General features: G+C 37.0%; 1 protein-coding gene across 10 annotated transcripts in view; it reads left to right on the plus strand.

Annotated features, from left to right (window-relative positions):
* NCOA1 (nuclear receptor coactivator 1) overlaps positions 1 to 27,454 on the plus strand; it is a 238,050-nt gene that overhangs the window by 78,780 nt on the left and 131,816 nt on the right. Inside the window, exon 3 of one of the 10 annotated variants that reach the window (XM_054509638.2) lies at positions 10,739 to 10,906. The exons of the other annotated variants lie outside the window; for them this stretch is intronic. The gene's annotated coding sequence lies outside the window, so the exon portion shown is untranslated. The remainder of the gene's footprint in view (positions 1 to 10,738; positions 10,907 to 27,454) is intronic. 10 annotated transcript variants of the gene reach the window in all.

Raw genomic sequence — 27,454 nt, forward strand, 5'->3', positions numbered from 1 at the left:
TTCTGATTAGACCAGTTAGGGTTTAGGTGTGGTAAGAGGAATGACTGTAAGCATGAGGGAGTTTTTTTTGCAGGGAATGGGGCTGTCTTCCACTTGTGTTGGTGGTTGCATTATTTGATATGTATGTTAAAAGTCATAGACCTGTACACACAAAAAAGCAAATTTACTATATGATAGTTTACAGACTATAATTTTTTAAAAAGTGAAGCTACAGTTAAAAAAAAAAAAAGACTTCAGAACTAGAACACAGAGGGCACAAGCAAAAATGTAAGAGATAGGAAGAAATAGAAAGGAACCACATCATTTGGTCCTTATAGGACTTAACGGATTTTAAGCAGAGGAGTGACCTGATCAGGTCATTTTTAAAGAGAAGTTTATGAAATGTTTTTAATATTCAATGTGGAGAATGAATTCCTGGGGATAGACTGAAGATCTAAGAGGAAGAACAGAAAATAAGGCATTTCTTGTATCTTTCCCACAAATATTTGTAAAGTCCCACTTCCTCAAGTCTGTTTATGGTGTTAGGATTGTTGTGATGATAAGAATAATTCCAAGCAGTCCGTTGTTTCTGTACTTTTGACTTTTTTATACAGCCTGTATATTTGCACAATATACCCTGCTTTTCTTATGAATAAACAAGACTTTGTAACCAACTAACATGATAATTGCCTAGTTGTGTCTGTCCAATATTTTGGTTTCAAAAGTGTTGCCATCTTTAAAAAAATTATTTATGTAGTCTTGGGATAGATACTTGCACTTATTTGTAAAAATGAGTAGAAAATTAAAGAAATTCAGTTAATAGTGATAATTATAAGTACGCTTATAAATTGAATATTAGTTAAGACCAAGGTTAAAATTACAAATCTTTGGCTTTAGTCAGATGCTTATCAGATGAAAGTATGTTAATCCAATATTGTGTGTGAAGTAAGAGGGCAGAATTTGAAGAAAATGTAGAAATGTTGTAGTTATATTGTTGATAACTGGTCTGATGAAATTAGGGACATACATGATTTTTAACCTTCTAATAGCAGCTCATTTTATTTTTTCACACATTTTATCTTTCATACAAGTTTTCAGGAATATATTATATATAAATGTAAAGAATTTCCTGCGATAATTTTTGCTATTAGAAAATCTCTTAGGTCAAATCTCATGAAATTGCCATTTTTATTGTTATTTTTTTAAAGATTTTATTTATTTGACAGAGAGAGACACAGCGAAAGAGGGAACACAAGCAGAGGGAGTGGGAGAGGGAGAAGCAGGTTTCCCACTGAGCAGGGAGCCCGATGTGGGACTCGATCCCGGGACCCCAGGATCATGACCTGAGCCGAAGGCAGACGCTTAACGACTGAGCCACCCAGGCGCCCACCATTTTTATTTTTTTTAAAGATTTTATTTATTTTTGGGGTCCTGGGTGGCTCAGTCGGTTAAACGGCTGCCTTCAGCTCAGGTCATGATCCCGGGGGTCCTGGGATCGAGCCCCGTGTGTGGGGGGGGTGTCCCTGCTCAGCGGGAAGCCTGCTTCTCCCTCTCCCTCTGCCTGCCACTCTCTCTCTCTGTCAAAAAAATAAATAAGACCTTTTTAAAAATTTTTTTAAAGATCTTATTTATTTATTTGACAGAGAGAGAGTGCACAAGTAGTCAGAGAGGCAGGCAGAGGGAGAGGGAGAAGCAGGCTCCCCGCTGAGCAAGGACCCCCCCCCCCCCCACGGGGCTTGATCCCAGGACCCCCGGGATCATGACCTGAGCTGAAGGCAGACGCTTAATCGACTGAGCCACCCAGGTGCCCCGAGATTGCCATTTTTAAAGGCAAAAAAATTGTAAAATATTGGCAATTTCACCTGGTAAACCTAATATTTTTTCCCCAGATTGGTGCATTCTTGTCTGTAAGTTCTTTATTTTTATATAGAGAAGAGTACGTTGTGTAGTTAATTTTCGAGGAGATGATGCTTGGTCCTGTTTCTTTACAGAAGTCAAAAGATTCACTGATTTGCAAAGAGATAGCAAAAATGTGAATAATGTTCTGTTTTAAAAATAAATTTTACCTACAGAACTAATTCTCGTTTTTGAAACACTGGCAAGATAGGTAAAACTGAAGTTCCTAAAGTCTATCTTGATCATTCCCGCAGTCCTGGTTCTCTTCCATTCTCTTCATAAGTAACCATTGTTAAACATTTGTTGTCTATCTTTTCAAATATTTTTAATCCACTTATATTTATGTATATACATAAATATATATACATATATACTGATTTAAATACGCCTGTATACACCCACATAGTTGTAGAAAATATATAGTATTGTGTGGATTATTTTTCATAAATGGTATATTTATATAGTTTGGCATTATGATTTTTGCACTCTACAACATGTTTAGATCTGTGTTTTGTTGTCTTTTTTTCAGTTTCTACATTGTTTTTTGTATTATGGCTATATTGTAGTTTTATTTGGACCCCTAGGGTTTTTACTGCAGATTGTTTATAATTTCTTAAAACTACTAACAATGAAGACAGAATTATCCTTGTATGTGCTTTCTCATGCACCTACATGAAAGTTCCTTCAAGATAAAGAGAGTGGAATTGCTGAGTCATATGGTATATGCATTTTTAAAATGTGTTATTTGGAAAATTTCAAACATATGCCAAAGTAGACAAATAGAATAATGAATTCCTACTCACTTTCAACAATTATCAATCCTTGACCTGTTTTATCTGTACTCTCAGTCACTTTCTCCCCTCTCATATTTTGAAACAAATCTAGTTATGTCATTTGATCTGTAAGTATTTCATATATTTCTGGAAAAGATAAGTGCTTTCTTTTTTTTTAGAAAAACATAATCACAACACCATTATCATACTTCAGAATAATTCTTTGACATTATTAAATATTTAGTGTTCAAATTTTCAGTTGTTTTAATGTCAGTAACATTTTGTTCTATATTTTTATTATTTTACTTGTCTGAATTAGGATCCAAATAAGGATCACAATGATTGGTTGATGTGTGATTATTTTTCTTAAGGTCTCTTTTAATCTATTTTTCTCCTTTTTCTCCCTCTCTCTGTCTCTTTATTATCCTATCCTTCTCCCCAACCCCCTTTTCTTTTCCTGTCCCCATTTTTTTCTGTTTTTAAAATTCTTGCAGTATATTCGTTGGAGAGACTGGGCTGTTTGTCTTGAAGATTTTTCCACACTCTTGCTCTTGCTTATTGCATCCCATGACATTAACTTGTTTTTTTGTCCTATGTATTTCCTATAAATTTTTAGTTGGGCGTGGATGCTTGATGAGATTCAGATTTGATTTCTTTTTGTCAAGACTATTTTATAGACAATGCTGTCATCTAGTATAAGGAGGCATGTAGTAATGATATATGCATTTTTAACTTGGAAGATATTGCCAGGTTATGTTCCAGAACTGTTGTTTCAGTCTATACCTCCATCATTAGTATTTGAAGCATTGTGAACTGTTATTATCAAGCTTTCAGCATTTTTTGAATTGACTGGTGGAAGATGTCTTCTCAGTCTTTAATATTTCCCTAATTACTAGTGAGGTTGCTTGTTTTCTTTATTTTTTAGGATCATTTGTATTTTCTCTACTGGGAATTGCATATTCAAAATATGCTTTGTCTCTTCCTGTTGGATGTTGAACATTTTTCTAATTGATCTGAATTGCTTTGGATTTTTCTTGTAAGATTTTATTTATTTATTTGTCAGAGAGAGAGAGTGAGCGAGAGCACAAGCAGCAGGTAGCGGCAGGCAGGGGGAGAAGCAGGCTCCCCACCAAGCAAGGAGCCCGATGCGGGACTCGATCCCAGGACTCTGGGATCATGACCTGAGCCGAAGGCAGACACTTAAGCAGCTGAGCCACCCAGGTGTCCCTCTTTGGATCTTTTGATTGCTCATCTTCTTTTTCTGTTATATAATGCCAAATATTTTTTCTTAGCTTACTGTTAGACTTTCATTTTGATTATATTATCCTTCGGTATACAAAAATTGTATAATAAATTATCACATCCATCTTTTCCTTTATGGTTTATGTGTACTTTTTAGTTTGAGAAATGTTTCTTTCCTCACAGGCATAAAAATACTCACTTAACACTTTTTTTAATTGTAAAAAACACATAACATAAAATTTAGATCTTAACTATTTTTAAGTGTACAGTTCAGTAGTGTTAAGTATATTCTCATTGGTGTGCAACTGATCTCCAGAACTTTTTCATTTTGCCAAACTGAAACTTTTCTTTTTAAGTTTTATTTAAATTCCAGTTAGTTAACATTGAGTGTACTATTAGTTTCAGGTGTACACAAAACTGAAATTTTATATCCATTAAACAACCCCCCAATTCTCCCCTCCCCCCAGCTTTTTTCTAATAACTTGAGATTTAATTTTCACATTTAACTATTTTATTTCTCTCTTTTTTTAAACTTTTTGATGATATGGGATTGATAAATCTTACTTTTATTTAAATAGTTTGCCATTTGTCTTGGCAACATTTATGGAATAGTCTGCCTTGCTGCTAATACCACATTTGTATATACTAACATCCCATATTTACAGGTGCTGTTTCTACAATTTGTATTCTGTTCCCTTGATCTATTTTTGTACTTATATGCCATTACCACCTACTTCCAATTACTGTGTTGTTAAAATAGTTTTTGATATCTAGTGAGACAACACTGCTTTGTTGTTTTCCATAACGGTCTTTGTTATTTATATCTATGCATGTATGTGTATCTTTTCTCTGTATTTTGAATCTCTTTCATAAGAGGCATGAAAAATTTTGCTAGCATATTATTTGGATTTATATATCAATTTGGGGAAATTAATATTTTTAATATGTCTATTGACTGTTTCTCCATTTATGCTTGACAGTTTTGTTTTTTTGGAAAAGTTAGCTTTCTTCTTGAAGACCTTACACATATTTCACAGTTTTTTATTCCTAGGTGATTTTTATTTTTGGTTCTTCTAGAATGAAGTGATTCTGTTTTGTTTTGTTTATTTAATTGTAGTTTACCTGTTCTGGTTCAGATTTCTCCTTACCCTACTTTATATTACATTTTCATAGCATTTATCACCTTGTAACAGACTTTTATTTATTTTGTTTGTTATTTATTACCTCTTTTTCTTACCCTCTCCCTAAACCTAGAATGTAATTTCTACAAGGACAGGGATCTGTCTTTTATTTCTTGACATCATGCTGAGTACTCATATGAATTCCAGTAGTGATTCACCCTATTCTGTTTGAATTTTATAAGGATAGGTATTTGTATTTTATGCAGATAACAATGTTTTGGGAGTCTTTTCCTTTCCAAAATGAATATGTTTTTTCTTTTTCTTGATATACTGCATTAGCTAATTCTAATCCTGTGTTGTATACATGTGATTTCCCTCATTATCTTATCTTTTTTTTTTTTTTTAAGATTTTATTTATTTATTTGACAGAGAGAGACACAGCGAGAGAGGGAACACAAGCAGGGGGAGTGGGAGAGGGAGAAGCAGGATTCCTGCAGAGCAGGGAGCCCAATGTGGGGCTCGATCTCAGGACCCTGGGATCATGACCTTAGCCAAAGGCAGACGATTAACGACTGAGCCACCCAGCACCTCCATTATCTTGTTCTTAACATCTATGAGAATACATCCATTATTTTATTTATTTATTTTAAAGATTTTATTTATTTATTTGAGAGAGAGAATGAGATAGAGAGAGAGCATGAGAGGGGGGAGGGTCAGAAGGAGAAGCAGACTCCCTGCTGAGCAGGGAGCCCAATGCGGGACTCGATCCCGGGACTCCAGGATCATGACCTGAGCCGAAGGCAGTCGCTTAACTAACTGAGCCACCCAGGCGCCCAATACATCCATTATTTTATTCCTAAGTATAATGTTTATCATTGGTTTCTAATAGGTTTTAACAAAGTAGGGGAGTTTTTTGTTGTTGTTCCTAACTTTAACAAAGTAGGGAAGTTTTTCTTTTGTTCCGAACTTGCTAAGGATTTTTATTTTAGGATTTTGAATTTTATCAATGGGAAAAGGAACATAAATTATCTCTAGGGGAGTTTTCACTGTTTTGTAGCTGACCCTACCAAGAGACAGGAAAGCTGAACATATAGTGGTTGCTAAGAAACAGAAATTGAGGAGAGCTTTTGGCAGTCTTACAGGGGCGGAGAGACTTGAAGTTCAGGGTTACGAAGACAGCTATAACTCGAGTGACCAAGACCATGAAGAGAATATAAACATAGAGAAGTGAGCCCAAAAGTCTGAACCATGTTGCCCCTAGAAATTGTTGCAGATTAGTGAGCACAAGCTAACAGGCAGAAAAATTGAGCAGAAAATAGCTGCTGAGAGGCTGAGAAGCTAAGCAAGTTTTCACCAGTCTAAAGGTACTATAGAGAAAGAGGAGTCCTGGTAAATGCCCTCGGCTTTCAGATGAGATCTGTGAATAACTATATCCTAGCTATAAGGGGAAACTAGAGAAATAGACCAGGTCTTAATGTGCTTGAAAACTGGCTTCAAGTTAGCGGATTGGATTGGCTCCTACTGCCAACCAGAAACTAAAGAAAATCTTCTATTGAGAAAGAGGAGCATTCACAGCCTCTACAGTTTTTATTTCACAATATCTGACATTCAGTCCCTAGTTTCCAGGGATGCCAAGAGTCATGAACAAGAGAGAAACAGATACAGAAACACAGATGATCAGGTGTGGACTTCAGTGAAAAATGTTGTGCCACTTCCTTTACCCTTCCTTTGTTTCAGATGAGCAATCTGTCCTTTGAATTGTCTTTTCCCTATAAAACATCATTTTTAGGTAAAGCATTTTTTCTCTCACCGTTTTCATTACATTTTCTTTGTCTTTAGTTTTCAGAAATTTAACTATGATGTGTCTTGTTCGTGGATTGCTTTGGGCTTACCCTATTTAGAATTCACTTAACTTCTTGAATTCCTAAATTTATGTGTTTGCCCAAGCTTAGAAGTTATCAGCTTTTGCTTTTTAAGAGTACTTTTCAGCCCTGCCCTCTTTCTTCTTTTTGGGGCTCTGATGACATGAAAGATAAATCTTTTGTTATATTCCACAGGTCCCCAAGGTTCTGTTAACTTGTTTTCAGTGTTTTCTCTCTGTTGTTAAGATTGGGTAGTTTTTTTTTGTTCTGTCTTCCAGTTCAGTGATTCTTCACTCTGTCCTTTCCATTTTGTCATATTCATCCTTGAATCTTTTATATCAGTTACTGTATTTTTCGGTTCTGAAATTTCCATTTGGTTCTTCCTTATATTTTTCTTTCTTTGCTGAGACTTTCTATTTTTTTTTCATTGTTTGTTTTAGGCATGTATGTAACTTGAGACATTTTTGTGATGGCTGCTAAAAACCCTTTTCAGATCATCTTAACATCTCCATCATCATCCTATTGACATCTGTGGGTTGTATTTTTTCATTCAGTTTGAGGTATGATGAATGATGTTCATTTGATACCTGACATTTTGAGTATTATGTTCTGAGACTCTGGATTTTATCTAAACATTCTGATTTAGCTGGCTTCCTCTGGCCCGGCTCCAGCATGAGGAGGGGAGTGTTTTGCTGCCACATTACTGCCTGGTGCAGATAGAAGTCCAGGTAGGTCATTCTGCCTCCTTTAGCTCTCAGGTTGGAAGGAAATTCTTCATTACTGTTGGTCAAGGATGGGAGTTCTGGCTTCCACTGACTTTTCCCTGGCTAAGAGGGTCAGGAGTGCCTCAGTACTGCCTTCCACATGGCCTCCATGGGGAGGGCCAGTTTCTGTTGGGCAGTGGTGAAAGGCCTGACTTCACGAGGCCTCTCCTGATACCAACCTATCGTAGGGAGGGAGAGGGGCACCTTGTTACTTCCAGGTAAATGTCCAAGTTCTCCATGTGGTCTTGGCTGACACCAAGCCTCCCAGCTGGCTTTCTGTGACACAACTGTGGTTAGTAGTGTGGGGTTCCCTGTTACAGCTTGGCAAGGGTGGAAGTCTAGCCTCCCCCTTGACCTTTGTTGGTTGGGGGTGGGTCCACAGCTTTTTAAATTTTTTGTGATGTCTGGGTATAACAGCTTTTGTCTAGACTGACCCTTTTCTGATCTTTTGGCTAAGGAGAATAGGCTTTTGTTTTAAGAGTTTGTTCGGTTGGTTTTTTGAGAGGTGTGGGTCCATTGGTATTTCCAGGTTGCCAGCTTCTTCAACTCCTAGACTGAGATATTTAAGGCACAAAAGAAAACCCATAGAACTCACTACCGTGTCATTTCTTTGGACCCTGAGGTCCCTACCTGGTCTGCCTTCACTCTCTCTACCTTTAGAGTGTTCTTATGTTTGTTATATATGATGGACAGGACTTTTACTTATATTTTTGTTAAAGGAATAGGGAAAAAATACATCTATTCCATTTTCCCAGGAGTGGAAGTCTTCAAGTACTTTTAATTCTTAATTGTTTAGTTTTCATTATAGTTAAAATGCCCTTTTAGTCTGTTTGCCATATGCTTGAGTGGATAGAATTTTATGTCTTCAATTCTAGACTCACATTTGACAGCTATGTGATACTACGCAAGTCACTCACCATTTTGAGCAGCAGTTTCTTCATTGTAAAATATGAATACAAACCACTAATGTTCAAAGTTGTTGTGATATTTTAAAAAGTATCAAAGCATGTAAAAATGCCTTAAAAACTACAGGGCAGAGGGTTGACCCAAGCTCTGTGAACTCTGGGGGATTTTAGAAGATCCCTGAAACACCCTGATGAAACAATGTGTGAATGTTTGTGAAAAGGAACTGCATACAGCTTTAAGTAGACCCTCCAATGGGTTCCTGATCCAAAAGAAAATTGAAAACCAGTACAAGCATAAATTATAAAAATGGTTCATCATCTAGAAATGGAAGTTTTAGAATTAATCTCTTAGTCTTAATTATTTTGGAGAAAATGATAATTTTCTATATCCCATTTTGTTGAAAATATATACATAAAATCTCTAGTTTTTGTTTGCTTCAGGGGAAATGTCCCTGTGTGGTTTACGTATTAATTATGCATATATTAATTAGTTAAGATATGTGTAATTATCTTATACTATTTTAAATATATTAAATTTATTTACTGCCCCATTTTCCAAAGTAGATTGCATTACTTTTTTTTTTTTTTAAGATTTTAATTATTTGAGAGAGCATCAACATTTTCTAAGGTTCTTGCTCCTTAATGTCAAATTGCTGCCTAATAAGATCCTGTCACCTTTTCCTCACTGTCCACAAATGAGTATGTCTGTTTTGCCACATTATCACATCAGGTGATCTACTATCCCCAGCGTTTGCTGAATTAGAAGGTGCACAATGATACTTGTTTCTTTGTATTTAGGGTCCTCTATCCACCTATTTATCAGAGTCTTACAGGTTTTTAAATCATTGTGTATAAATTTTTAATATGTGAAGAATATTTGTCATATTTTTTGCAAATATGTTTACCCTTTTTATTTGCCTTTAATTTTGTGATTTCCTTTTATGTGTAGAAGTTCTGAAATAAGCATTCAGAGTTCCTCGAATAAGGATTTGAAGGATTTTGGTTAGAATTGCATCAAGTTAAGGATATATTTGGAGAAAAATTGGTATTGCTATATTATATCTTTATGGTCAGTCATGTTATATCATTGTTTAGTTCCTCCAGCATTTGCTGTACTTCTTCATGCTGCTTCTATGTGTACGCACCTTAGTACTCTTGGGGACTTTCCTTATGTTCTCTGGCTCCCAGGAGTTTTTTCCTGGCCTTCTCACTAGAAAGCTGGGGTTTCCTTCTTTGAGTCTTAGCGCTGCCCCTCTCTACTGTTACATAGTTGTACCCCATTGGGGCCCTCCTAGGTTGAAGTAGTAAGGGAAAAAGAAAAATACATCATGAGGATTTCTCCCATACTCTTCATAGTATCCTGGCTCCTTTTTCTAGTTCCTTAGGGACAGATGGACAGGTTTTCTCTTAGGCTTTTAAGTGTCCTGTCTGAGGTATAGCTTTGTGACTTGGGCTAGCTTCAGGGCAAAGAGAGAGAGAGAAAAAAAGAGGAACTGGGAACTACCCCCCCCCCCCCCCCAGGCCCAACACACATACACTTCCCAGCTCACAGATGCCCCTTTTACTCTGGCTAGAAAGAGGGGGTTTCTCTTGGAGTTTTTTGCTGTGTGTGCCTGCGGCATAATTCTGGGACTCTGCCCATCCTCATGTCAAAGTGGTAGATGAAGGGTTTTTTAAAAAAGAGTAAACTCACCACTAAATTGATCGTTCATTTAAGTTTTGACTTCCCTTCTCAATGCTCCTGCCGTTGTTTACTTTTTAGAGTCTTCAGGTAGTTGGTTTTAGTATTCTCTCCAGAGCTTTTAGTTGTATTCAGTGGGACAGATCTCTGTAGTCAATGGGCTTACTACTTTCTTGGCCTTCACTCAAAGTCAAGTTACTTCATTTTGAAAATAATTTTTGTTTTTGTTTTCTAAAAATTCTTTCTTGTTCCTTGATTACTGCATTTTATGAACAGATTTTTCTTGTTTTATGAATATATTTGCTTCTTGAATCTCTCTGAAGATACCAATTAAAATTAAGGACCTTTTGTTTCTTTTTGTTACCTTACTCTCTTTTCTTTGGGTCATTGTGCCCTTTGCTTTTTCACCTTAGTGCCTCTCTTAGTTTTTATTAAATAGCTGGTAAGTCTTAGCTGTTCTTCTTTACTGTATTTTCTTTTTCCTTTTTTTAAGATTTTATTTATTTATTTGACAGAGACAGAGAGACAGAGAGCAAGCACAAGCAGGGGGAACGGCAGGCAGGGGAGAAGCAGGCTCCCTCCTGAGCAAGGAGCCCGATGCGGGACTTGATTGAGGACCCTGGGATCATGACCTGAGCCGAAGGCAGCCGCTTAACCGACTGAGCCACCCAGGCACCCCTACGGTATTTTCAAATAGGTCTGAATCAGTGGTTATCAACTTGAATATATGTAACAGTCCCTTGGGGACCCAGTTTAAATGCAGATTCCTGGCCTCACAAAAAATCTGATTCAGTAAGTCTGGGGTGGGACACCTAAACACTTAGATGATTCTGATGCTGTTAACATCTTGGTAACTGGTGTAATTCTAGAAAAGTCAATATTCTTCTTTACAAAGCATTGTCTTCTTCAGGACTGACCACAGGACTCTGCAGATTGTCTTTCTACTTTGTCTGGCGAATGGGAGGTGGAGTTCCCTTTTTCTTTATCAGGTACTTGCAGAGAGAGTCAAGGCTAACAAGCTGGGACCTGTCCCTCCCTCAGTTTCAGCTATAGGGAAGGAATTTATATGCAGGGAGAGTTCTGATTAGTTCTGAGTTGTCTTTTTTTTCCCCCCTCCATAGAGATTGTCCCTAGCCTATTACCTCCATCTCAAAGTTCATTCTCTAAGTCCTCTGACAAAGACTTTAGACTCATAGTAAATGCTGGTTTACTATCAGAGATATACCCATCATCTTTGGTGGTTTTTCACTCAGTTGTTCTATGGTCTGCTTAACACTCACAGGCTCTCCTGACAGGGAAGGTATTTAAGGCAGGGAAGAGGTAGATGAATGGGCTCAGGCTGCCATCTTGAACTAGAAAGCCACTGTTAGTTTTAAAGTGATGTTGGTTTGTAATGTGTCAAGAGGCATTTTGAATTCTCACATAAACATCATAAAGTCTGGAGCAGGATTGCCACTTATTCGTACTCAGGAGTGCAAAGAAAAATGTAGCTTCTTTATAACTCAGTTTTTCATTTTGGTGGACCCTGGTCACTGGGTAACTAGAGGAAGAGTACCAGTCTTACTTCAGTCTGGTAAACCAAGTCTTATCCAGTAATCTAAGCTAATCTCTTTGGATATTTCAGTCTCTGTTTGGATACGAGTCATTCAGATATCATCTCTTCTCTCACACCTTCCTGCCGTGGAATCCAGACTTATGGGTTGGATGTCCATGGCTTGTGTGACCTTGTAGTGGTAGGAGGGTGTCAGGACCTGTGGTCCATGTGCTGTCTCCTCTGGTTACTGTCTCGTGTCCCCTTTGGTGTAAGTGGTTGTGCTACTGCCTAGAATTGTGACTGCTGTGGTGCTGCCAGAACTGCCTTGGGTGTTCTTCAGATGTCTGGCTGAAGTTTGCAACTGATGTTACTTGAGATCTGTTCTCTTGGTTCCCAGGATGCATTGGCCACATTCCCAGGTGTCAGAGATAACCTGAGGTCTGGCTAGGGCTTCGCATTGGCCCCCTAGCCAGGTGGTCTCTTTTCCAGGCCTCTACTGTGGACTTAACTTTGTTCCTAATCACAGTGACTTCTTCTGGCAAACTCACCATCCAGCATCTTTAATTACCTTTCCTGTACTACTTTAGAGGCCTCAGGAATTTCCCAGTGCCTTCCATGATGTGTAGAAAAGGGAGACTCCAGAGCTGATCTCACACCTTTCCTCAGTCTGATCATGCTTCTGTGTATATTTTTTGATGGTTATCTCCAGCTTGTGCGGGGTGTGTGTAGAGGGGAGGTGAGAGTTCGGTGGTATGTGTGTGGGGGGATGCTCCCGGAAGGCAGACACTTGGTACAATCTCAGCAGGAAGGAGAGCAGAAGCCATTCTAACTCCCAGATTTCCTTATTCCATCAAACATTTTTTCCTTTTGCAGCCTCTGCCTGAAGAGAACAATGCGAATATTGGTCTACTCACTTCTCCTGTCTCTGTCTCAGTTTTTTATCCCTCAGTCCTCTGGCCAGAATTAGGAATTGGAGCTTTAATTCACACTTTCTCTAGGTTTGATCCTCCTTCTACCCTAGGTAACAAGTCTTACATTGTAGCTGTCATGAACAGAAGGAATATCTGCTCTATAATGTGGAAAAACCTATAATCTGTCTTTCAGGTTTGGTTTTTCAAGGCTTTTATCTTATTGCAAAACCCTTTTTAAAATTCAGGTGAATATTAAATATTTCTTTCTCTTCATATTCCTAAACTTCTCCAACCACATGGATGCTGTTATAGAATAGTAGGGAAGTCAGTAGAAGGAAATCAAAATGGGAAAAGTATTTTAATAACTGTTTTCATAATCATTAGGCTATATCTACCCTCATTACTCTTCTTTAAAAATTTCTTTGTTTTTTCTTACACATTTACTCTCTTACCCTTTTAATTATAGTATAGATTCTTATGATTGTGTTTCTGAAAAATATTTTCATTTTTATTTGATTTGTATTAAGCCTGTAATTTGTGGATCATTTTGTGTCTTAATAATAATTTTCCCAAACAGGAAAATAGTCTATGTCTCTATTTTTTTGTATTTTCTTTAAATATTTATCAGTAAGGTTTTACAAAATTTTGGAATGTGACTTTAAAATATAGGTCTCATATTTTTTTTACGATTCTTTTTCTTTTCGATTTTGTTGTTGTATGTGTTTAAAAGCGCAAAATCCAGCTTGCAGTTCAGTTCCTTCTGGCTATGGCTCTATCCTATGTGTTCCCATAGTACTTTGTTCATTGGTCTTTTCTCAGATTCCTCATATTTGTGTTTACTCTAGAGTGTGATCAGCTCAATGGCAGGGACTCAGGTTCTGTTTGTCTTTATTTGCCTTAGTGACTGACATATTCCTGCTCATAGTGGGGGGGCGGGGATCAGCCAACTCCTTCACTGATTTATTTTTCTCCGTAGTACTTACCATATACTTCTTTTAAAAAAAAAAGATTTATTTATTTTATTTTAGAGATAGGGGAGGGGCAGAGAGAGCGTTCCAAGTAGACTCTGCTCTGAGTGTGGAGCCTGACGGGGGCTCAATCCCACAACCCTGAGATCACAACCGGAGCCAAAACCAAGAATAGGACACCCAGCCGACTGTGCCACCCCGGCGTCCCCTTACCATATCCTAATGTACTATATTGTTTACTTATTTGTTTCATTTATTGTCTCTTTCCCCCACTAAATTCTAAGTGCCATAAAGGTAGAGATATTTAACTGTTTTGTTTGCTACTGTATTTCTAATACCTAGAAGAGTACCTGGCACAAAGATGACCAGTGACTGTAGAATGATTAATTAATGAGTTGTTCAAATTTAGATAATTGCCTAAATTAGTCCATATGATCTACCAAATATGATAGGTATAAACTTCTGATATGGAAAAAAAATTAGTAATAAAGTCATAAAGGCATAGAGTTTAAAAGCTAAGAATACCTTAATATCATCTGATTCGGTCTCATTTTGTGAAATGCCCAAAGGTGAAGTGACTTGACTTAAGCACACGGTCAGTTAATTGTTGAGATGGAACAATAATTTAGAACTCTTGAGTAAAACTTAATAATTAATAGTGGCATCTGGATATGTGGTAGGCAGAATATGTGATTGTAGTTAAGAAAAATCACAGGTTCTGGAATCAGATGTAGGCACGTTACCTGATCTTCTGTGCATCGGTGTCCTCCTCTGCAAACTAGGAATAATTGTACCTTTCTTAACAGATTGTTCTGAGATACATATGAGACAAAGCACATTAACTCTTAGCACACTGCCTGGCATTTAGTGGAGGCTCAGTAAAGGTAACTTCCATTATTATTATTTGGAATATTTTTCATCTGTAGCTTGTGGATGTGAAAGGTCTTTAGCTGTTGTTGGAGCTTTAATCCCTGTAGTGTGCCAAGCTCCCAGGTTCTCTGGATTGAGGCATATCTTCTTCCTTTGACCCAGAGAACAGTCTTCTCTGGCAGCCTTTGCCTGTTTAGCACCTACATATCATTCAGGTCTCTCCTTCTATCTTGCATTTTTAAACTTTTATTTTGAGAATTTCTAAGCATATACCAAAGTAGAGAGTATGGAGGAATTGCTGTGTATCTGTTACCCAGCATCAATAGCTGTCAACATTAAGTACGTTTATATATCAAAGAAGCTGTTCTTGATACCCTAGTAAAAATCCTTTAGTTTTTTTTTTCCTTCATAGCATGTTGACCCAATTTGTATCTGATGTTTCTCTTCTCCATTAGACTGTAAATCCCATAAAGGCATGAGTTGTGTCTATTTTCCTTATTGTGATGTATCCAGTATTTTTTACAGTGCCTGAAACATGGGAGGTATTGTATATAAATGAAAACTGAGGAAGGGATTTGAAAAGAGGAACATTTGATAGAAGCCTTTTTTTTTTAAAAAAAAACATTTTATTTATTTATTTGACAGAGAGAGATACAGTGAGAGAGGGAACACAAGCAGGGAGAGTGGGAGAGGGAGAAGCAGGCTTCCTGTGGAGCAGGCAGCCGGATGCAGGGCTCGATCCCAGGATCCCAGGATCATGACCTGAGCCGAAGGCAGAAGCTTAACAACTGAGCCACCCAGGCGCCCCTGATGGAAGCCTTTTGACTAACAAAGATTGAGAAGCATTACTTGGGCAGCTTTATATGAAAACCATAGGTAGCTTCTTAGGCTCAGATTTATATACTTCTAAGCAACCTTGCCCTCTGTTTTTTTTTTTCCAAGTAGGCTTCTGCTACAAAGCAAATTCAAGAATATCAGTTGAGTTTATACAATATTGTCCATTGTAAGTGATGAAATTAACTTTTGGGGATCATTCTTGAATAAGGCAAAATGACTCATTGAGGTTCTAGACCTGTAAGGCTGAGGGATCAAGTACTTCAGCAGCTCTGTGGAGAAGTGATAGTCTTGAGACCCTTACCCAGCCATCAACCTATCTCTTGTTATTATAGCTTCATTTGATGAAAATCAAGAAAACTGTTTTTCTCCTCAAATTGCTATCCCCTCCTACTTTTTTTGTACTGTTTTGAATCAGTAACCATGGTTACTAGTAGAGGCTGCTTAGAGCTTTAAAAACCTCAGTCAGTTTCACAGCTGGAGGCAGAAATGATCTAGATAAAAGCATAAGAATAAAGCTTACTGTGGTTTTTTCCCCCCTGTTAGAACTAAGTTCTTTCATTAGGGAGCACTTTTCATAAAGTGAAATGTTCTTTGTTCTCACTAGAGTAGACAACATTTTCATTTAAATTAACAGTAAGTTAGCACCTGGCTCCTTTTTAGAGTCAGGAAAGGGAGGTAATGCTACCACTCCCCTGCTCCACCAGAATCTACTTTCTCTCTTTCCTCTTCTTTCTTTTCTTTTTTTCCTTACCACCTTCCCTGGGTCAATAGTGAGTGATAGTAATACTGGGATTTAAGGCTCAGATGGAAAAGAATGTGAAGTTGCGGGTTTAGGTTAATGGGGTGAAAAGGGAATGAAAGAGCACTAAAACCTTGGTACAGTGGTACCAGGAGCATGCTTGCCAGGATCAAGAAGAATCAAGGGCCAGCTTTTGTCAGAGGGCCAGAGTAAGTGATTTCTAGAAGGAAAGCTGGGCAGCAAATACTATCTTGAGGGATGACACTGTTCAGAAGGGAGAGGAAATCTATATTTATTAAGCATCTAGTATGTATTGAATACCTGCATAGGTAGTTTCTACTCTATCATGCGCTCTCTTATACTAGGCTGAAAGGATTCTTTTAAATTTTAAAATGACTCATAATTGTTTTCTTTGTAGCGATTTTCTATTCTGAAACTATGCCACCTTCACTTACAGCTGGTTTATACCATCTGGCTTCTTGATGTGATCTAGACCAGATGTTGGCAAACTACAGCCAGTGGGCCAAATCTGGCCTGCAGCCTGTTTTTTGTAAATAAAGTTTTATTAGAACACAGCCACCTACTCATCAGTTTGTGTAGTCAGTGGTTGCATTTGTATTCTGAAGGCAGAATTGAGTAGTTGCTATAGAGACCATATAGCCTACAAAACCTAAAATATTTACTAACTGGCTCTTTACAGAAAAGTTTGCCAACCCGGGATCTAGATGGACTGGATCAGTTCATCTTGGACCAGATGTGGGAATGGTTATAATGGGAGGAAAGCACACTCTTAGGTTATACTCTTTGTGGACATTAGAATAGTGGCAGCATGAAAAGAGGGTTCTGGGGATTTGGATGAACATGGCTTTCTGGGCCCTTTTTAATCATAAGGCCCAATCTAAACTGTGAAAGGAAACCTTAAATGTAAACATTTTGGACTGGAGGGTTTTGTTTTTTTTTTGTACATATTTTTTATTCCTACATACATACCTGTGACCATAGTCTCATATGGATTTATTCTAATTTTGTTACTCATTTTTATACTCACATAAATGTAGATTTACGTAAGTATCTGAATTGGAAGTGACCTTGGAGATCATCTGCTCCAAAATCCTTATTTTACACATGGCAGAACTGAGTTTCTGAGAAGTTGTCCTATAATACCACATGTCACAAAAGCAGATTATTGGCAAATTTGGGGAGTAAAACCCTGGTGTTTTGACTAATTTCCTGCTGTCATGCATTCACACATGAAGCCTACTCTGTAAGGCCTTGCCCAGTGTATCTTTAAGGAGGACTTAGAAAACCAAAGCTGAAGAGGAGAGAAACATTAGTTCTAAATTCTTATTTAATTCTGCTATTGATATCTTTGCAATTTTTAGTAAGTGTACCATAGATAGAAGTAAGAATCTAGAATATAAATTAGGTTTGTAAGCATGATTACAGACTAAGTTCTAGATATTTGCCTCATTTCCAGGTAAATGTGCAGTTATTCAAGTAGACACAGCCCCTATTCATAGTCCCTGAGTAATTTAATTTGTAAGTGGAACATTGAAGAATCCAGAACCTGTGTTGTTCTAAGTAGGTTACATAAATGTGTTTAAATGTTTTTCACTTGTAAACTGAATAAGCTATGATTTCTAATTTATAATAAAAAGACTTAATTTATTATTTCATAACTTAATGAAAAAATTCCTTAAGAAGATATGCTTTAACTAAAAAGACAAAAGAAATACACTGGAAATTACAGCCATTTTACTTTTATATTTCTGATAGGGAATAGTGTGCATCATAATTGGGGCAGAGTCATTATTTTCCTTAAAAGGCCTCTCCCTTTATCGCATCAGAAAATAATCATAGAATTTCTTCTTGCTGATTCCCTGGGGACCTGTTTTAGATGAGAGAAATCCTAAGAGAAGCATGCACAAAAGGTCTACATTGGAAACCGTACTAAAAGAGCAGATATTAGCATCCTTTTGGCTTATTCTGAAGATGATTTATGAAACCTTAACACCAGCATTATTTGCCTATATTTAATCTCTGCAGAGTTGTGTAATTGCTCCTTTTCTTCCTGTATGTGATAAGTCAGGCCCCTCTACTTTCTTTCCTTTTATGGAGAAGTGTTTTAAATTTTTTCCTTAACTTTCCTTTCTTTTGTAGTGTAATGAACAAATTCATATAACTCAACGAACTTAACCAGTCTTAACTATAAATTAGTTATGTTCAACTTTTGAAGTACACGATTGCTATGTAATCTTTCAGAAATTGAAGCCATTTTAGCAAGTCAGTATTTTATATTTAGTTTTATATTTTTATTGAAGGCCTGTCTCTAAATAGGTTGTATACAGAAAGAATCAAATGGAATATGTGTTTAAGTTTGGAATCCTAAATAAACCTTTTAATAAATTACACCTGGTTCATCAGAATTGAGATTGACATATAATCGTGATGGTTTGGATATCACTTATCTGGAACTCTGATTTACCAACATAGTTTAATGTTCTAAGCTAGTAGTTTGAGTTCTTTAAAACCATATTTCTCTTTGATAGTTACAAAAATAATTGATTCCTCTTTACTGTTGTTTGAAATTTAAAATTTAATTTGTTAATAAAAAAGAACCAGGTGCAAAGTGCTGCTTTGTTTTCAAACTTATTAACATGTCTCCAGTTTATTGAATTCTATTTAAATTTATAAAACATAAGTGTCTAACATGAGTTCTGTGGACCCCTTCAGAGGGTCATTAAACTCTCCTGATATTATGTTAAAATATTTTCCCATGTAGGAATTCTTTTGAGATGAAGTGTCTGTAGCATTTAGTAGAGTCTCAAAGCTGTCCATAGCAAACAAGGTTAAAAACCACTTTTGTAGGGGCGCCTGGGTGGCTCAGTCGTTAAGCGTCTGCCTTCGGCTCAGGTCATGATCCCAGCGTCCTGGATGGAGCCCCGCATCGGGCTCCCTGCTCAGCAATGAGCCTGCTTCTCTCTCTCCCACTCCCCCTGCTTGTGCTCCCTCTCTCGCTGTCTCTCTCTGTCAAATAAATAAATAAAATCTTTAAAAAAAAACCAACAAAACACTTTTATAGGACTTCTGAAGCATTGTACCCTCCAAAGGAATATTGAAGGTAAATTTGCTTTGCGTTCTAGAATCACTTAATCATAGACTTCTGGAGTGACCACCGTCCATTTTTTACAGGTGAGTAAATTGAAGCCCCCGGAAGTTAATGATTTACCCAAGGATTAGCAGAGAACCCAGCGGGGCTCTTGTGGTATCCTGATAGATTTCTTAGGGCCTTTTTAGCCTTCCAGCCTCAGCACAGAGGTTGTTGAGCTTTCAACTTGATGGCAAGGTATTTTTATTTGAATACAAAGCTTTTGTGGGCACAGTAGAGATCTTGAGTAATTTGCTGCAGTAGTTTCATGAAGTATTAGTCTGATGCTAGTTTATGTAGTTTGTTGGAGGATATATGGAGGTCCCTGTAGGCCCAAAGGAAAATCTCTTAATCTTCACAAAAAAATTATATCTCTGGCAGTGTCCATTTTGAAGTAGAGTTTAGGGACATATCATTCATTCTGTTAGCAAATATTTATTGTGTGCCTACTGTGGGGATGTAGGTTTGTGAGATTGTATTAATTTAATAATATCAGCAGTTTAATGTTGAAAAGTGTTTTTCTTTCCTTTTTTTCTTTAAAGATTTATTTATTTATTTGACAGAGAGAGAGAGAGCATGAGCGGGAGGGATAAAGGGAGAGGGAGGGAGAGAGAATCTCAAGCAGACTCTTCACTTACCGTGCAGCGCTATGGAGGGCTCGCTCTCACGACCCCGAGGTCACAACCTGAGCTGAAACCAAGAGTCAGACTCTTAGGGGCGCCTGGGTGGCTCAGTCGTTAAGCATCTGCCTTCGGCTCAGGTCATGATCCTGGGGTCCTGGGATCGAGCCCCGCATCGGGCTCCCTGCTCCGTGGGGAGCCTGCTTCTCCCTCTCCCACTCCCCCTGCTTGTGTTCCCTCTCTCGCTGTCTCTCTCTGTCAAATAAATAAATAAAATCTTAAAAAAAAACAAAAAAAAGTCAGACTCTTAATTGACTACGCCACCCAGGCGCCCTGGAAAATGTTTTTCTTTCTAATCACTAACCCAGAGAAGAAAATGTTATATAATAATACTGATAGGAGTTTTTGTATAATAGTCCTTAGTATGGCAGTTGACAGAGTTATGAAATATTACGGATTCTCAGACTACTGGGAATTAAAGAAATTTCCTTATTTAAATAAGCACCAAAGCTAAAAAACCAAGATTTTTGTTTATCACTCTTCACTACCTGATTGAAATATAACTATTGTTCTTGTTAATGATTTTTTATGTTTGAATTTTTGGTCACATTTCTCACTGTGAGCATAGATCCTGAATTTTTATATTATTTGGTAATATAAGGTAGCATAGTTACAAGTGTTAAAGCTATAGCAAATTAATTTGAAGTATTCTTTTTTCAAATTTATTTTAATTTTAGTTTTTTTATTTTTTAAAATATTTTATTTATTTGACAGAGAGAGAGAGAGAGAGAGAGCATGAGCAGGGGGGAGAAACAAGGGGAGAGGGAGAAGCAGACTCCCTGCTGAGCAGGTAGCCCGAAGTGGGACTCGATCCCAGGACCCTGGGATCATGACCTGAGCTGAAGGCTTAACAGACTGAGCCACCCGGGTGCCCAATTTGAAGTATTCTTAAATGAACTTAAATTGTAATCCCTTTTCATATATGCTTAAGATGCTTTCAAAATAAGGATTTTATGATTTAATATCTTATTACATTTCAAAGAATTAAAGACTAATCCCTTTTATAATATTCATTTTACATGGTATGCTTGAGATTTATGAACTGTGAGATTTTGTGAATATCTTTCCAGTCCCAGTTAATCAGTTTGGCTTTTAAAACTGAAACAAGATTCTTCAACATGAGTCCTATTTTAAGATTCCTTAGCCAGTTCAGCTTATATATATTAAAAAATCACTCCAAAGGAATACTAACAATGTAGTATTTCTGTTGTATTTGTTTTCACATTCTATATCTTTTAAAATATATTTATTTCTATATTTAAACATATAAGGTATGTAATTGGTTTTCAAGGGGGACTATATGATGAAGTATTTTAGTTATAGGCAGTAAGATTCAATTGATGCAGGAACCTCAGTTGTGTCCTGTCCCTCCCTCCTTCCCGTGCTCCCATGATTAGTATCCTGAGCTCATAACCTTATATTTATTGCATTATAACTTACTGCATATTTATTGTAGTGTTTCTTTCCTCAACTAAACTTCCCCTATTTACAAGTCCTTGAGGTCAAGGATCTAGATCAACTTTGAATCTTCAGAATGTAGCACACAGCAGATGCTCATATGTTTCTTAAATGAATGAATTGATTCAGGGATATGAGGGACCTATCTTTGGGTCCTCTATACTCACCAAACAAGATTTCACACTCTGGGGTACTGTATAATGGTTTTCCAGAGCCTGTATGTCTCCAGAGAGATTGGTTGATTGATGGATGGATTTTATTGGTATACATAATTATGGGGGTTGGCAAATCTGAAATCTGCAGAGCAGACTGGCAGGCTGTACACCCAGGAAAATGTTGATGTTGCAGCTCAAGTCTGAAGATAGTCTACAGGCAGAATTACCTCTTCCTGGGGGGACTTTGGTCTTTTTTCTTTAGAAGCCTTCAGCTGATTGGACGAGGCCCACCTATATTATGGAGGATAATCTGCTTTACTCAAAATCTACTGATTTAAATGTTAATTTATCTTCAACCAAATCCGGAGTCAGAATGTCTATAAGAGAAAAAGAAAAGAAAAAGAAAAAAAGAAGAACTATTATTGCAAAAAGTGAAAGAAGTTTAAGGGACATATATCCCAATGCTGTGGACTTCATTTGGATCCTGATTAGATCAAACCAGTTACAAAAAGATAGTCTTTGTTAGACAAACAGAAAAAAAAAAAAATGAAGGAGGTATTAGATGATAGGAAGGAATTGTAATTTTATTGGTTATGATAGTTGTTATTGTTCCATTTTAAAAATTGTTCTTTCTGTATAGACTGAAGTTTTTATGGGTCAAACAAATAGGATGTCCTGGGTTCCTTTAAAATACTCCTTCTTTCCATGCCTACAGTAGGTGGAACAAGATCAGCAGAACATTAATAATTGCCAAAGCTGGGTAATGGTGATATAGGGATTTACTGTATTCTATTTCTGTGTATAAAAGTTTCTATAAGAAAAAAGTTTTTTTTTTAAATGAAAGTATAATAAAAACAGGGCTTGTCACATAGAAAAAAATGTTAATTCATCTAAAAAAAAATAACCTTCATAGCAACATCTGGATTGGTGTTTGACCATATATCTGGGTACTGTGGCTTAGGCAAGTTCACATGTAAAATTAACCATCACAGGTACCAAGTAAGTGATTAATTTCAGTGGGAAAAAGATTCCTCAGCATTTTCATAAAGAAATCAGCTATGGAAAAATTGAAATTTGTATAAAGAATTTTAATAAGTTAAAAAAGACACATGCATGGGTGGCTATGGCTGGGACTATATTTGTATATTAGAATCTTATTTAAGTGCAACATAGGAAAACAATTGAAGCATATGAACAAGTATTACATATTATATAAATTAGGAAATTTTCAGGGAACAGTGATCAGAATGGAGTAAATTTAGGAAAATATTTTTAAAGAATATGCATTTTGATCAAATTTTGAAGAATGTGTGCATGCTATGTATACATATATGGAGTTGGGGGATAATCCCAATATGTAGAATACCAAAGGCCTTTTGAGAGGCTCAGGAGGGAAAGGCAGGGAAAACTGAAAGAGGGCCTTGGGTATACATTTTACATCTGTTAAGCTAGACAATTAAAACAACAAACTTCTGAAAGTTAATTAGGAGGGAAGTGGTTAAATAAAAACATTTTCTTGCAGCTACTGTTCTGCATGCATAATGGGCTAGAGTGGTTTCTAAGCCCCCAAACACAGGAGATGAGAACCTGTACAAAGATTTATAAATAGAAAGAGAATCCAAGTCTCTTAGAGGTTGCTGTAGAACTTTGTGATTTCATGTTGCAGACGAAGATGAGAGAGAATGGATATGCTAAGTTTGCCTAAACTGGCTGTTTGGCACTATAAGAATGATGTTGTTAATTTTGATAGTGATGTGGAAATATAGAAAGTGGGCAGGTAGAATATGATGAATGATGTACCTGCATGACTTAGTAGATATTCCATGAGGTAAGACTTACTGTAGTGTATTCTGTTATTCTCAGCATCCACTCTGAGGCATAAAAGAGAGTACCTTCTTTTAAGGAAATTTTTTTTTTTTTTTTAAGATTTTATTTACTTGACAGAGACACAGCGAGAGAGGGAACAGAAGCAGGGGGAGTGGGAGCGGGAGAAGCAGGCTTCCCGCCGAGCAGGGAGCCCGATGTGGGGCTCGATCCCAGGACCCTGGGATTATGACCTGAGCCGAAGGCAGATGCTTAACCGACTGACTCACCCAGGCGCCCCTCTTTTAAGGAATTTTTAAAAAAAGGTTTATTTTTTTAAGAGAGCGAGAACACAAAAGTGCAGTGAGGAGGGGCAGAGGGAGAGAGCATCTCAAGCAGACTCTGTGCTGAGTGCCTGGCGCGGAGCCTGGAGCCCACGTGGGCCTTGATCCCGCCACCCTGAGGTCATGACCTGAGCCAGAACCAAGAGTCCGACGCTTACCCAACTGCACCACCCAGGTGCCCCTTAAGGAATTTTATTCTACTGGGTGAGGCCAGCATACTTTGATCACAAAATTTATAGTATAAAATTTAATATTCGAAGATACCAAACTACTGGTAAATCATCTCTATCAATTGTGTAGTTAGTATCTACTGTGACAAAGACCAAAAAAAAACTGTAGAAGTTCAAAGTGGGAAGGTATTTACAACTATTTTCTGGGAAGAATTTATGAAATATGTCAGATTGAAGCTCTCATAAAACAGGATTCGGAGCATCTTACATAGTGGAGCTAATGGGACAAGTGGAAAGCCCCACAAGGTAGAGGCTTCGCTATGACCAAAATGTACTGCGTGTTTTAAAAGAAAGCTTTGTTAATTTCAATTTTTTTATAATTTATACACAGCCCTTTTACTTGCTTATTGTGTGTGGTTAATCATTTTTATATGCCTCAGCCTTAGTCCTACTGTTTACATTAGAGCCCTGGTGACCTGAAACTATAGCTTCAGTTAGTTGTATTTACCTTTTTTCTTACTCCCCTTCTCTTTAGTCTGTCAGTCCCAAAAAATCCATGAAAGTATTGGTCACTTCTTGAAAGTAACACTGAGATTATCTCTTATTTTCCATCTGTTGTTCTTTATTTTGTCGTCACACTGTGTATACTTTTGTTTTCATTACTTAGCTTTGCCCATAGTCCTAACAGCGGGGATATTCCTTGGTCCAGAGCCACATATTCCTGCCATTGTCCCTGTGCTTTGGCCTTCCTCCTCTTGCTTTCTTTCCAGATAGGAGCCTTTTTCAATGGTAGTATTTCTTCCTGTGTGTGCTTCTCAGGCCCCATTCTGATTTCTGTTTTCCAAACCTTATTGCCTCTTACTGTATTTCCCATGGTAAATCTCTTCTTCGGATTGCATTTATAGCAGTTTTTAATGATATGCACAGAATTTGAATTACTGAAATAAAACTGCATTTATTTTCTGTATCTCAGTTAATATTCTTTGCCTCAGTTTTCACCAAGTCAACTGATTTTCTTTCTAAGTAGTCTGTATCTTCAAGGTTTCAGTACATATTATCGTCTTGCAATAAAAAATAGCTGGTATTGTGGAGGCTTGTCACTTAGAAAGTTACTGGAGAACGGACTATTTAAAATATTAATGCAGTTTACATGGGTAACTTTCCATAATTCTGTAGCCTCAATATTATTTTAAAAATAATACTGTACATTTATAATCAGTCAGTGAAGCTACATTTTTAACAGTGCTGGGGAAAAAGGATTTAAGAGCTCCTAAGCATCTTAATCCCACTCCTTTCCGTGACAGTTTTATTAATTGGGATTCCTCTGGAGATTTTCTTTGGAAAACAGTCCCACCTTCTTCCCACCTTCACTCAAGAGGGTCAGAATACAAGTATTCCTTTCTTCGCATGTACTTTAAACCTGGTTAGGATTATTATGTCTCCTCCCCTCCACCTTAATTGTTCCTTGTTACTACTTCTGTAGTTTCAGAAAATACTCACTCTAATTAAAATTCAGGAAGAGCACTGAGACTTCAATGTAGCTTTCAGTTGTTATATTAAGTACAATTTACTAAATGGTCATGTGATTGAGGAAGACTAGGAACAAGTAATCGGATGGTCAACTGGTAAACTCTTTTTTAAATAAATGTTATATTCTTTTAAATGTTTATGTAATAACTAGTATTTTTCTTAAATAGTAGTTCTCTAGGTATTCAACAATATATTTTAGTTAATAAATAAGAATATAAATAGAGCTATTTGAAATATTTATATTGTTATTCTCCATAAAATACTATTCTACAATCTCCTTAATCCATTGAATAAAAAATTGTTGTCCTCCATTAAAAATATGTTAATATGAACCAAGCAGTAGTATGTATACCCAGCCTAAGAGATGGAATTTTACCAATACAATGGAAACTCCCTTTGTATGTCTGTCTCAACTGATCCCTCTTCCTGTCTCCCCACAAGTGTAAACACTGTACTGAATTTTGTGGTTGTTATTTTTTAAAATTTTTAAAAGATTTTATTTATTTTAGAGAGAGGGAGAGAGTGCCAGCATGAGTGGGGGGAGGGGCAGAGGGAGAGAATCTTCACGCTGATTCCCCGCTGAGTGCGCAGCCTGAGTCAGGGCTCTACCTCGCTGAGCTCAACAACACTGAGCTCAACAATGCTCAACCGACTGAGCCACCCACGCGCCCTCTTTTAATTTTTGTTTTTTTTGTAATTCAAAAAAATTTTTTAAAAAGATTTTATTAGAGTGGGAGAGAGAGAGAGCACAAGCAGGGGGAGGAGCAGAGGGTGAGGGAGAAACAGACTCCCCACTGAGTAGGAAGCCTGATGTGGGGCTCCATCCTGGGACTCCAGGATCATGACCTGAGCTGAAGGCAGACGCTTAACCGACTGAGCCACCCCGGCACTCCCCCCACCTCTTCTAATTTTTGAAAATAAGTCTTACTGCATATATATCTATGCCTAAACAGAATAGTCTATTTATTTATTTTTGAACTTTATAAAAAATGATATATTGTATGTTTCATCTTAAGATCTTCCTTTAAGTTTCTAAGATTCATTTATATTGCTCTGTACATTTATTTTCATGGCTAGTTGTAAATATGCAATGGTATTGTTTATTGTTGATTGACACACTTGTTTTTGTTTTTTTCTGTTATGAACAATACTACGATGAGTATTTTTATACATATCTTGTGGTTATACATGTGTAAAAGCATCTCTACCTAGGAATAGAATTGCTGGGCCATATGGTATGTGCATTTTCAATTTCAGATAATGCTAAATTATTTTCCAATTTAATTTGTGGCACAGAGTGGCTAGATGTACACTAAAAACTTCCTGTTCTTCCTAGGCACAGATTGGGTTGTACTTTCCACCTTTTTTGCATTAGGGATGTCCATTTAAATGAGTTCTAGTCTGTAGAATAAGAGTAGAAGTAATGTATGCCTCCTTTAGGCTTGGCCCACAGAAATCTGCCATGTGTGATCATTCCAGTTTCTCTTTTCCCATCATTTAGCTAAGTTTTGTTTCTCCCATACCAGTTCTTTCATCTTTCCCTCCCCCTGTTATGTATGCCTGTATAGGTGGAATAGAGGTGGTGGTCAGTGACTGTCCCTGTCTTGTTTCTGATTTTGAAGTGAATGCTTCAAATATTTCACAGTTATCTACAGTACTTTCTGTGTTCTGTAGATACCCTTTGTAATGTAAGGATGTCCTCTTTAGGATTTTTCTAAAATCCTTGTTATCAGTAATGTTGAATTTCATCAAATGTTTTACCAGTTGCTATGGAAATGATCATTTGAGTTTTCTCCTTTGATCTGTTAATTTTGTGAATAATATTTATATCTTTGTAATGTTAAACCATACTTGTATTCCTAGCATAAACTCATATGGATAAATCTTTTGTTCATCAGTGCATTCAATTTGCTAACCAAGTATCTTTCAGTAATAACATTTTTTTAGATTCTTAGGTTTGGATAGTAAGGGATGCTCTGTTAAATGACTATTTCAGAAATTCCCAAACTTCCCCAGTTCACGGTGCCCTTACACCAAGGAAATACCTAACAGCTACATTTATTACGCAATTAGGTTCAAACAAC

Source organism: Mirounga angustirostris, unplaced genomic scaffold (genome assembly GCF_029215605.1).
Source record: "Mirounga angustirostris isolate CCGP_5_RB_7025 unplaced genomic scaffold, mMirAng1.0.hap1 SCAF_10, whole genome shotgun sequence".
In the NCBI taxonomy this organism is placed as follows: domain Eukaryota; kingdom Metazoa; phylum Chordata; class Mammalia; order Carnivora; family Phocidae; genus Mirounga; species Mirounga angustirostris.